Raw genomic sequence first — 13,242 nt, 5'->3', positions numbered from 1 at the left:
AATCTTTACTTAGAAACTCTGTTCTTTACCTTTTTCACACTATGAAACAGCTTTGTATTCAACTTCAACACTGTTTCAGAGCAAGACATCTTGTTTTTAACCAAATTGAATAACTTACAATATCCTAAGAAAACACATAGTTCAAGTGAAATGAGTTTATAGAGGGGTGAAACAAGTTGTTTGTAATATGACCAATTAAAGTAATTGCAACTCTGTTTGTACACCTCTAACCACAAAGAAACAGGGCTTCTATGCATTGTAATCAGCTTATACACCGTTTCAGAGCAAGACATCTTGTTTTTAATCAAACTGAATAACTTACAATATCCTAAGAAAACACATATTTCAAGTGAAAAGAGTTTATCCAGGGGAGAACAAGTTGTTTTAACATGGTTCTAATTTGACACTTGAAAGTAATTGCAACTCTGTTTTTACACCTCTAACCACAAGGAGGCAACGTTTCCACGCATTAAAATTGGCTTATACATAGTTTCAGAGCAAGAAATATTGTTTATAACCAAACTGAACAACTTACAATCTCCTAAGAAAACACATATTTCAATTGAAAAGAGTTTATAGAGGGGTGAAACAAGTTGTTTGTAATATGACCAATTAAAGTAATTGCAACTCTGTTTGTACACCTCTAACCACAAAGAAACAGGGCTTCTATGCATTGTAATCAGCTTATACACTGTTTCAGAGCAAGAGATTGTGTTTTAGACTAAAAGAGACTGCATTATAAGAAGAATCTTTACTTTGAAACTCTGTTCTTTACCTTTTTCACACTATGAAACAGCTTTGTATTCAACTTAAACACTGTTGCAGGGCAAGAGATTGTGTTTTAGACTAAACGGGAATGCATTATAAGAAGAATCTTTACTTTGAAACTCTGTTCTTTACCTTTTTCACATTATGAAACAGCTTTGTATTCACCTTAAACACTGTTTCAGGGCAAGAGATTGTGTTTTAGGCTAAAAGGGAATGCATTATAAGAAGAATCTTTACTTTGAAACTCTGTTCTTTACCTTTTTATTACTATGAAACAGCTTTGTATTCACCTTAAACACTGTTTCAGGGCAAGAGATTGTGTTTTAGACTAAAAGAGACTGCATTATAAGAAGAATCTTTACTTTGAAACTCTGTTCTATACCTTTTTCACACTATGAAACAGCTTTGTATTCACCTTACACACTGTTGCAGGGTTAGAGATTGTGTTTTAGACTAAAAGGCAATGCATTATAAGAAGAATCTTTACTTTGAAACTCTGTTCTTTACCTTTTTCACACTATGAAACAGCTTTGTAGTCACCTTAAACACTGTTTCAGGGCAAGATATTGTGCTTAAGACTAAAAGGGAATGCATGATAAGAAGAATCTTTACTTTGAAACTGTTCTTTACTTTTTTCACACTATGAAACAGCTTTGTATTCAACTTAAACACTGTTTCAGGGCAAGAGATTGTGTTTTAGACTAAAAGGGAATGCATTATAAGAAGAATCTTTACTTAGAAACTCTGTTCTTTACCTTTTTCACACTATGAAACAGCTTTGTATTCAACTTCAACACTGTTTCAGAGCAAGACATCTTGTTTTTAACCAAATTGAATAACTTACAATATCCTAAGAAAACACATAGTTCAAGTGAAATGAGTTTATAGAGGGGTGAAACAAGTTGTTTGTAATATGACCAATTAAAGTAATTGCAACTCTGTTTGTACACCTCTAACCACAAAGAAACAGGGCTTCTATGCATTGTAATCAGCTTATACACCGTTTCAGAGCAAGACATCTTGTTTTTAATCAAACTGAATAACTTACAATATCCTAAGAAAACACATATTTCAAGTGAAAAGAGTTTATCCAGGGGAGAACAAGTTGTTTTAACATGGTTCTAATTTGACACTTGAAAGTAATTGCAACTCTGTTTTTACACCTCTAACCACAAGGAGGCAACGTTTCCACGCATTAAAATTGGCTTATACATAGTTTCAGAGCAAGAAATATTGTTTTTAACCAAACTGAACAACTTACAATATCCTAAGAAAACACATATTTCAATTGAAAAGAGTTTATAGAGGGGTGAAACAAGTTGTTTGCAATATGACCAATTAAAGTAATTGCAACTCTGTTTGTACACCTCTAACCACAAAGAAACAGGGCTTCTATGCATTGTAATCAGCTTATACACTGTTTCAGAGCAAGAGATTGTGTTTTAGAATAAAAGAGACTGCATTATAAGAAGAATCTTTACTTTGAAACTCTGTTCTTTACCTTTTCACACTAAGAAACAGCTTTGTATTCAACTTAAACACTGTTTCAGGGCAAGACATTGTGTTTTAGACTAAAAGGGAATGCATTATAAGAAGAATCTTTACTTTGAAACTCTGTTCTTTACCTTTTTCACACTAAGAAACAGCTTTGTATTCAACTTAAACACTGTTGCAGGGCAAGAGATTGTGTTTTAGAATAAAAAAAACTGCATTATAAGAAGAATCTTTACTTTGAAACTCTGTTCTTTACCTTTTTCACACTATGAAACAGGTTTATATTCAACTTAAACACTGTTGCAGGGCAAGAGATTGTGTTTTAGACTAAAAGGGAATGCCTTATAAGAAGAATCTTTACTTAGAAACTCTGTTCTATACCTTTTTCACACTATGAAACAGCTTTGTATTCACCTTACACACTGTTGCAGGGCAAGAGATTGTGTTTTAGACTAAAAGGGAATGCATTATAAGAAGAATCTTTACTTTGAAACTCTGTTCTTTACCTTTTTCACATTATGAAACAGCTTTGTATTCACCTTAAACACTGTTTCAGGGCAAGAGATTGTGTTTTAGGCTAAAAGGGAATGCATTATAAGAAGAATCTTTACTTTGAAACTCTGTTCTTTACCTTTTTATTACTATGAAACAGCTTTGTATTCACCTTAAACACTGTTTCAGGGCAAGAGATTGTGTTTTAGACTAAAAGAGACTGCATTATAAGAAGAATCTTTACTTTGAAACTCTGTTCTATACCTTTTTCACACTATGAAACAGCTTTGTATTCACCTTACACACTGTTGCAGGGTTAGAGATTGTGTTTTAGACTAAAAGGCAATGCATTATAAGAAGAATCTTTACTTTGAAACTCTGTTCTTTACCTTTTTCACACTATGAAACAGCTTTGTAGTCACCTTAAACACTGTTTCAGGGCAAGATATTGTGCTTAAGACTAAAAGGGAATGCATGATAAGAAGAATCTTTACTTTGAAACTGTTCTTTACTTTTTTCACACTATGAAACAGCTTTGTATTCAACTTAAACACTGTTTCAGGGCAAGAGATTGTGTTTTAGACTAAAAGGGAATGCATTATAAGAAGAATCTTTACTTAGAAACTCTGTTCTTTACCTTTTTCACACTATGAAACAGCTTTGTATTCAACTTCAACACTGTTTCAGAGCAAGACATCTTGTTTTTAACCAAATTGAATAACTTACAATATCCTAAGAAAACACATAGTTCAAGTGAAATGAGTTTATAGAGGGGTGAAACAAGTTGTTTGTAATATGACCAATTAAAGTAATTGCAACTCTGTTTGTACACCTCTAACCACAAAGAAACAGGGCTTCTATGCATTGTAATCAGCTTATACACCGTTTCAGAGCAAGACATCTTGTTTTTAATCAAACTGAATAACTTACAATATCCTAAGAAAACACATATTTCAAGTGAAAAGAGTTTATCCAGGGGAGAACAAGTTGTTTTAACATGGTTCTAATTTGACACTTGAAAGTAATTGCAACTCTGTTTTTACACCTCTAACCACAAGGAGGCAACGTTTCCACGCATTAAAATTGGCTTATACATAGTTTCAGAGCAAGAAATATTGTTTTTAACCAAACTGAACAACTTACAATATCCTAAGAAAACACATATTTCAATTGAAAAGAGTTTATAGAGGGGTGAAACAAGTTGTTTGCAATATGACCAATTAAAGTAATTGCAACTCTGTTTGTACACCTCTAACCACAAAGAAACAGGGCTTCTATGCATTGTAATCAGCTTATACACTGTTTCAGAGCAAGAGATTGTGTTTTAGAATAAAAGAGACTGCATTATAAGAAGAATCTTTACTTTGAAACTCTGTTCTTTACCTTTTCACACTAAGAAACAGCTTTGTATTCAACTTAAACACTGTTTCAGGGCAAGAGATTGTGTTTTAGACTAAAAGGGAATGCATTATAAGAAGAATCTTTACTTTGAAACTCTGTTCTTTACCTTTTTCACACTAAGAAACAGCTTTGTATTCAACTTAAACACTGTTGCAGGGCAAGAGATTGTGTTTTAGAATAAAAAAAACTGCATTATAAGAAGAATCTTTACTTTGAAACTCTGTTCTTTACCTTTTTCACACTATGAAACAGGTTTATATTCAACTTAAACACTGTTGCAGGGCAAGAGATTGTGTTTTAGACTAAAAGGGAATGCCTTATAAGAAGAATCTTTACTTAGAAACTCTGTTCTATACCTTTTACACACTATGAAACAGCTTTGTATTCATCTTAAACACTGTTTCAGGGCAAGAGATTGTGTTTTAGACTAAAAGGGAATGCATTATAAGAAGAATCTTTACTTAGAAACTCTGTTCTTTACCTTTTTCACACTATGAAACAGCTTTGTATTCAACTTCAACACTGTTTCAGAGCAAGACATCTTGTTTTTAACCAAATTGAATAACTTACAATATCCTAAGAAAACACATATTTCAAGTGAAACGAGTTTATAGAGGGGTGAAACAAGTTGTTTGTAATATGACCAATTAAAGTAATTGCAACTCTGTTTGTACACCTCTAACCACAAAGAAACAGGGCTTCTATGCATTGTAATCAGCTTATACACCGTTTCAAAGCAAGACATCTTGTTTTTAATCAAACTGAATAACTTACAATATCCTAAGAAAACACATATTTCAAGTGAAAAGAGTTTATCCAGGGGAGAACAAGTTGTTTTAACATGGTTCTAATTTGACACTTGAAAGTAATTGCAACTCTGTTTTTACACCTCTAACCACAAGGAGGCAACGTTTCCACGCATTAAAATTGGCTTATACATAGTTTCAGAGCAAGAAATATTGTTTTTAACCAAACTGAACAACTTACAATATCCTAAGAAAACACATATTTCAATTGAAAAGAGTTTATAGAGGGGTGAAACAAGTTGTTTGTAATATGACCAATTAAAGTAATTGCAACTCTGTTTGTACACCTCTAACCACAAAGAAACAGGGCTTCTATGCATTGTAATCAGCTTATACACTGTTTCAGAGCAAGAGATTGTGTTTTAGACTAAAAGAGACTGCATTATAAGAAGAATCTTTACTTTGAAACTCTGTTCTTTACCTTTTTCACACTAAGAAACAGCTTTGTATTCAACTTAAACACTGTTGCAGGGCAAGAGATTGTGTTTTAGAATAAAAAAAACTGCATTATAAGAAGAATCTTTACTTTGAAACTCTGTTCTTTACCTTTTTCACACTATGAAACAGGTTTATATTCAACTTAAACACTGTTTCAGGGCAAGAGATTGTGTTTTAGACTAAAAGGGAATGCCTTATAAGAAGAATCTTTACTTAGAAACTCTGTTCTATACCTTTTTCACACTATGAAACAGCTTTGTATTCACCTTACACACTGTTGCAGGGCAAGAGATTGTGTTTTAGACTAAAAGGGAATGCATTATAAGAAGAATCTTTACTTTGAAACTCTGTTCTTTACCTTTTTATTACTATGAAACAGCTTTGTATTCACCTTAAACACTGTTTCAGGGCAAGAGATTGTGTTTTAGACTAAAAGAGACTGCATTATAAGAATAATCTTTACTTTGAAACTCTGTTCTATACCTTTTTCACAATATGAAACAGCTTTGTATTCACCTTACACACTGTTGCAGGGCAAGAGATTGTGTTTTAGACTAAAAGGCAATGCATTATAAGAAGAATCTTTACTTTGAAACTCTGTTCTTTACCTTTTTCACACTATGAAACAGCTTTGTAGTCACCTTAAACACTGTTTCAGGGCAAGATATTGTGCTTAAGACTAAAAGGGAATGCATGATAAGAAGAATCTTAACTTTGAAACTGTTCTTTACTTTTTTCACACTATGAAACAGCTTTGTATTCAACTTAAACACTGTTTCAGGGCAAGAGATTGTGTTTTAGACTAAAAGGGAATGCATTATAAGAAGAATCTTTACTTAGAAACTCTGTTCTTTACCTTTTTCACACTATGAAACAGCTTTGTATTCAACTTCAACACTGTTTCAGAGCAAGACATCTTGTTTTTAACCAAATTGAATAACTTACAATATCCTAAGAAAACACATATTTCAATTGAAAAGAGTTTATAGAGGGGTGAAACAAGTTGTTTGTAATATGACCAATTAAAGTAATTGCAACTCTGTTTGTACACCTCTAACCACAAAGAAACAGGGCTTCTATGCATTGTAATCAGCTTATACACTGTTTCAGAGCAAGAGATTGTGTTTTAGACTAAAAGGGAATGCCTTATAAGAAGAATCTTTACTTAGAAACTCTGTTCTATACCTTTTTCACACTATGAAACAGCTTTGTATTCACCTTACACACTGTTGCAGGGCAAGAGATTGTGTTTTAGACTAAAAGGGAATGCATTATAAGAAGAATCTTTACTTTGAAACTCTGTTCTTTACCTTTTTCACATTATGAAACAGCTTTGTATTCACCTTAAACACGGTTTCAGGGCAAGAGATTGTGTTTTAGACTAAAAGGGAATGCATTATAAGAAGAATCTTTACTTTGAAACTCTGTTCTTTACCTTTTTATTACTATGAAACAGCTTTGTATTCACCTTAAACACTGTTTCAGGGCAAGAGATTGTGTTTTAGACTAAAAGAGACTGCATTATAAGAATAATCTTTACTTTGAAACTCTGTTCTATACCTTTTTCACAATATGAAACAGCTTTGTATTCACCTTACACACTGTTGCAGGGCAAGAGATTGTGTTTTAGACTAAAAGGCAATGCATTATAAGAAGAATCTTTACTTTGAAACTCTGTTCTTTACCTTTTTCACACTATGAAACAGCTTTGTAGTCACCTTAAACACTGTTTCAGGGCAAGATATTGTGCTTAAGACTAAAAGGGAATGCATGATAAGAAGAATCTTTACTTTGAAACTGTTCTTTACTTTTTTCACACTATGAAACAGCTTTGTATTCAACTTAAACACTGTTTCAGGGCAAGAGATTGTCTTTTAGACTAAAAGGGAATGCATTATAAGAAGAATCTTTACTTAGAAACTCTGTTCTTTACCTTTTTCACACTATGAAACAGCTTTGTATTCAACTTCAACACTGTTTCAGAGCAAGACATCTTGTTTTTAACCAAATTGAATAACTTACAATATCCTAAGAAAACACATATTTCAAGTGAAATGAGTTTATAGAGGGGTGAAACAAGTTGTTTGTAATATGACCAATTAAAGTAATTGCAACTCTGTTTGTACACCTCTAACCACAAAGAAACAGGGCTTCTATGCATTGTAATCAGCTTATACACTGTTTCAGAGCAAGAGATTGTGTTTTAGAATAAAAGAGACTGCATTATAAGAAGAATCTTTACTTTGAAACTCTGTTCTTTACCTTTTCACACTAAGAAACAGCTTTGTATTCAACTTAAACACTGTTTCAGGGCAAGAGATTGTGTTTTAGACTAAAAGGGAATGCATTATAAGAAGAATCTTTACTTTGAAACTCTGTTCTTTACCTTTTTCACACTAAGAAACAGCTTTGTATTCAACTTAAACACTGTTGCAGGGCAAGAGATTGTGTTTTAGAATAAAAAAAACTGCATTATAAGAAGAATCTTTACTTTGAAACTCTGTTCTTTACCTTTTTCACACTATGAAACAGGTTTATATTCAACTTAAACACTGCTGCAGGGCAAGAGATTGTGTTTTAGACTAAAACGGAATGCCTTATAAGAAGAATCTTTACTTAGAAACTCTGTTCTATACCTTTTTCACACTATGAAACAGCTTTGTATTCACCTTACACACTGTTGCAGGGCAAGAGATTGTGTTTTAGACTAAAAGGGAATGCATTATAAGAAGAATCTTTACTTTGAAACTCTGTTCTTTACCTTTTTCACATTATGAAACAGCTTTGTATTCACCTTAAACACTGTTTCAGGGCAAGAGATTGTGTTTTAGGCTAAAAGGGAATGCATTATAAGAAGAATCTTTACTTTGAAACTCTGTTCTTTACCTTTTTATTACTATGAAACAGCTTTGTATTCACCTTAAACACTGTTTCAGGGCAAGAGATTGTGTTTTAGACTAAAAGAGACTGCATTATAAGAATAATCTTTACTTTGAAACTCTGTTCTATACCTTTTTCACACTATGAAACAGCTTTGTATTCACCTTACACACTGTTGCAGGGCAAGAGATTGTGTTTTAGACTAAAAGGCAATGCATTATAAGAAGAATCTTTACTTTGAAACTCTGTTCTTTACCTTTTTCACACTATGAAACAGCTTTGTAGTCACCTTAAACACTGTTTCAGGGCAAGATATTGTGCTTAAGACTAAAAGGGAATGCATGATAAGAAGAATCTTTACTTTGAAACTGTTCTTTACTTTTTTCACACTATGAAACAGCTTTGTATTCAACTTAAACACTGTTTCAGGGCAAGAGATTGTGTTTTAGACTAAAAGGGAATGCATTATAAGAAGAAGCTTTACTTAGAAACTCTGTTCTTTACCTTTTTCACACTATGAAACAGCTTTGTATTCAACTTCAACACTGTTTCAGAGCAAGACATCTTGTTTTTAACCAAATTGAATAACTTACAATATCCTAAGAAAACACATATTTCAAGTGAAATGAGTTTATAGAGGGGTGAAACAAGTTGTTTGTAATATGACCAATTAAAGTAATTGCAACTCTGTTTGTACACCTCTAACCACAAAGAAACAGGGCTTCTATGCATTGTAATCAGCTTATACACCGTTTCAGAGCAAGACATCTTGTTTTTAATCAAACTGAATAACTTACAATATCCTAAGAAAACACATATTTCAAGTGAAAAGAGTTTATCCAGGGGAGAACAAGTTGTTTTAACATGGTTCTAATTTGACACTTGAAAGTAATTGCAACTCTGTTTTTACACCTCTAACCACAAGGAGGCAACGTTTCCACGCATTAAAATTGTCTTATACATAGTTTCAGAGCAAGAAATATTGTTTTTAACCAAACTGAACAACTTACAATATCCTAAGAAAACACATATTTCAATTGAAAAGAGTTTATAGAGGGGTGAAACAAGTTGTTTGCAATATGACCAATTAAAGTAATTGCAACTCTGTTTGTACACCTCTAACCACAAAGAAACAGGGCTTCTATGCATTGTAATCAGCTTATACACTGTTTCAGAGCAAGAGATTGTGTTTTAGAATAAAAGAGACTGCATTATAAGAAGAATCTTTACTTTGAAACTCTGTTCTTTACCTTTTCACACTAAGAAACAGCTTTGTATTCAACTTAAACACTGTTTCAGGGCAAGAGATTGTGTTTTAGACTAAAAGGGAATGCATTATAAGAAGAATCTTTACTTTGAAACTCTGTTCTTTACCTTTTTCACACTAAGAAACAGCTTTGTATTCAACTTAAACACTGTTGCAGGGCAAGAGATTGTGTTTTAGAATAAAAAAAACTGCATTATAAGAAGAATCTTTACTTTGAAACTCTGTTCTTTACCTTTTTCACACTATGAAACAGGTTTATATTCAACTTAAACACTGTTGCAGGGCAAGAGATTGTGTTTTAGACTAAAAGGGAATGCCTTATAAGAAGAATCTTTACTTAGAAACTCTGTTCTATACCTTTTACACACTATGAAACAGCTTTGTATTCATCTTAAACACTGTTTCAGGGCAAGAGATTGTGTTTTAGACTAAAAGGGAATGCATTATAAGAAGAATCTTTACTTAGAAACTCTGTTCTTTACCTTTTTCACACTATGAAACAGCTTTGTATTCAACTTCAACACTGTTTCAGAGCAAGACATCTTGTTTTTAACCAAATTGAATAACTTACAATATCCTAAGAAAACACATATTTCAAGTGAAACGAGTTTATAGAGGGGTGAAACAAGTTGTTTGTAATATGACCAATTAAAGTAATTGCAACTCTGTTTGTACACCTCTAACCACAAAGAAACAGGGCTTCTATGCATTGTAATCAGCTTATACACCGTTTCAAAGCAAGACATCTTGTTTTTAATCAAACTGAATAACTTACAATATCCTAAGAAAACACATATTTCAAGTGAAAAGAGTTTATCCAGGGGAGAACAAGTTGTTTTAACATGGTTCTAATTTGACACTTGAAAGTAATTGCAACTCTGTTTTTACACCTCTAACCACAAGGAGGCAACGTTTCCACGCATTAAAATTGGCTTATACATAGTTTCAGAGCAAGAAATATTGTTTTTAACCAAACTGAACAACTTACAATATCCTAAGAAAACACATATTTCAATTGAAAAGAGTTTATAGAGGGGTGAAACAAGTTGTTTGTAATATGACCAATTAAAGTAATTGCAACTCTGTTTGTACACCTCTAACCACAAAGAAACAGGGCTTCTATGCATTGTAATCAGCTTATACACTGTTTCAGAGCAAGAGATTGTGTTTTAGACTAAAAGAGACTGCATTATAAGAAGAATCTTTACTTTGAAACTCTGTTCTTTACCTTTTTCACACTAAGAAACAGCTTTGTATTCAACTTAAACACTGTTGCAGGGCAAGAGATTGTGTTTTAGAATAAAAAAAACTGCATTATAAGAAGAATCTTTACTTTGAAACTCTGTTCTTTACCTTTTTCACACTATGAAACAGGTTTATATTCAACTTAAACACTGTTTCAGGGCAAGAGATTGTGTTTTAGACTAAAAGGGAATGCCTTATAAGAAGAATCTTTACTTAGAAACTCTGTTCTATACCTTTTTCACACTATGAAACAGCTTTGTATTCACCTTACACACTGTTGCAGGGCAAGAGATTGTGTTTTAGACTAAAAGGGAATGCATTATAAGAAGAATCTTTACTTTGAAACTCTGTTCTTTACCTTTTTATTACTATGAAACAGCTTTGTATTCACCTTAAACACTGTTTCAGGGCAAGAGATTGTGTTTTAGACTAAAAGAGACTGCATTATAAGAATAATCTTTACTTTGAAACTCTGTTCTATACCTTTTTCACAATATGAAACAGCTTTGTATTCACCTTACACACTGTTGCAGGGCAAGAGATTGTGTTTTAGACTAAAAGGCAATGCATTATAAGAAGAATCTTTACTTTGAAACTCTGTTCTTTACCTTTTTCACACTATGAAACAGCTTTGTAGTCACCTTAAACACTGTTTCAGGGCAAGATATTGTGCTTAAGACTAAAAGGGAATGCATGATAAGAAGAATCTTAACTTTGAAACTGTTCTTTACTTCTTTCACACTATGAAACAGCTTTGTATTCAACTTAAACACTGTTTCAGGGCAAGAGATTGTGTTTTAGACTAAAAGGGAATGCATTATAAGAAGAATCTTTACTTAGAAACTCTGTTCTTTACCTTTTTCACACTATGAAACAGCTTTGTATTCAACTTCAACACTGTTTCAGAGCAAGACATCTTGTTTTTAACCAAATTGAATAACTTACAATATCCTAAGAAAACACATATTTCAATTGAAAAGAGTTTATAGAGGGGTGAAACAAGTTGTTTGTAATATGACCAATTAAAGTAATTGCAACTCTGTTTGTACACCTCTAACCACAAAGAAACAGGGCTTCTATGCATTGTAATCAGCTTATACACTGTTTCAGAGCAAGAGATTGTGTTTTAGACTAAAAGGGAATGCCTTATAAGAAGAATCTTTACTTAGAAACTCTGTTCTATACCTTTTTCACACTATGAAACAGCTTTGTATTCACCTTACACACTGTTGCAGGGCAAGAGATTGTGTTTTAGACTAAAAGGGAATGCATTATAAGAAGAATCTTTACTTTGAAACTCTGTTCTTTACCTTTTTCACATTATGAAACAGCTTTGTATTCACCTTAAACACGGTTTCAGGGCAAGAGATTGTGTTTTAGACTAAAAGGGAATGCATTATAAGAAGAATCTTTACTTTGAAACTCTGTTCTTTACCTTTTTATTACTATGAAACAGCTTTGTATTCACCTTAAACACTGTTTCAGGGCAAGAGATTGTGTTTTAGACTAAAAGAGACTGCATTATAAGAATAATCTTTACTTTGAAACTCTGTTCTATACCTTTTTCACAATATGAAACAGCTTTGTATTCACCTTACACACTGTTGCAGGGCAAGAGATTGTGTTTTAGACTAAAAGGCAATGCATTATAAGAAGAATCTTTACTTTGAAACTCTGTTCTTTACCTTTTTCACACTATGAAACAGCTTTGTAGTCACCTTAAACACTGTTTCAGGGCAAGATATTGTGCTTAAGACTAAAAGGGAATGCATGATAAGAAGAATCTTTACTTTGAAACTGTTCTTTACTTTTTTCACACTATGAAACAGCTTTGTATTCAACTTAAACACTGTTTCAGGGCAAGAGATTGTCTTTTAGACTAAAAGGGAATGCATTATAAGAAGAATCTTTACTTAGAAACTCTGTTCTTTACCTTTTTCACACTATGAAACAGCTTTGTATTCAACTTCAACACTGTTTCAGAGCAAGACATCTTGTTTTTAACCAAATTGAATAACTTACAATATCCTAAGAAAACACATATTTCAAGTGAAATGAGTTTATAGAGGGGTGAAACAAGTTGTTTGTAATATGACCAATTAAAGTAATTGCAACTCTGTTTGTACACCTCTAACCACAAAGAAACAGGGCTTCTATGCATTGTAATCAGCTTATACACTGTTTCAGAGCAAGAGATTGTGTTTTAGAATAAAAGAGACTGCATTATAAGAAGAATCTTTACTTTGAAACTCTGTTCTTTACCTTTTCACACTAAGAAACAGCTTTGTATTCAACTTAAACACTGTTTCAGGGCAAGAGATTGTGTTTTAGACTAAAAGGGAATGCATTATAAGAAGAATCTTTACTTTGAAACTCTGTTCTTTACCTTTTTCACACTAAGAAACAGCTTTGTATTCAACTTAAACACTGTTGCAGGGCAAGAGATTGTGT

Source organism: Electrophorus electricus, chromosome 4 (assembly GCF_041902795.1).
Source record: "Electrophorus electricus isolate QZ-2024a chromosome 4, ASM4190279v1, whole genome shotgun sequence".
NCBI classification, from domain to species: Eukaryota; Metazoa; Chordata; class Actinopteri; order Gymnotiformes; family Gymnotidae; genus Electrophorus; species Electrophorus electricus.
This window is presented reverse-complemented; position numbering follows the sequence as displayed.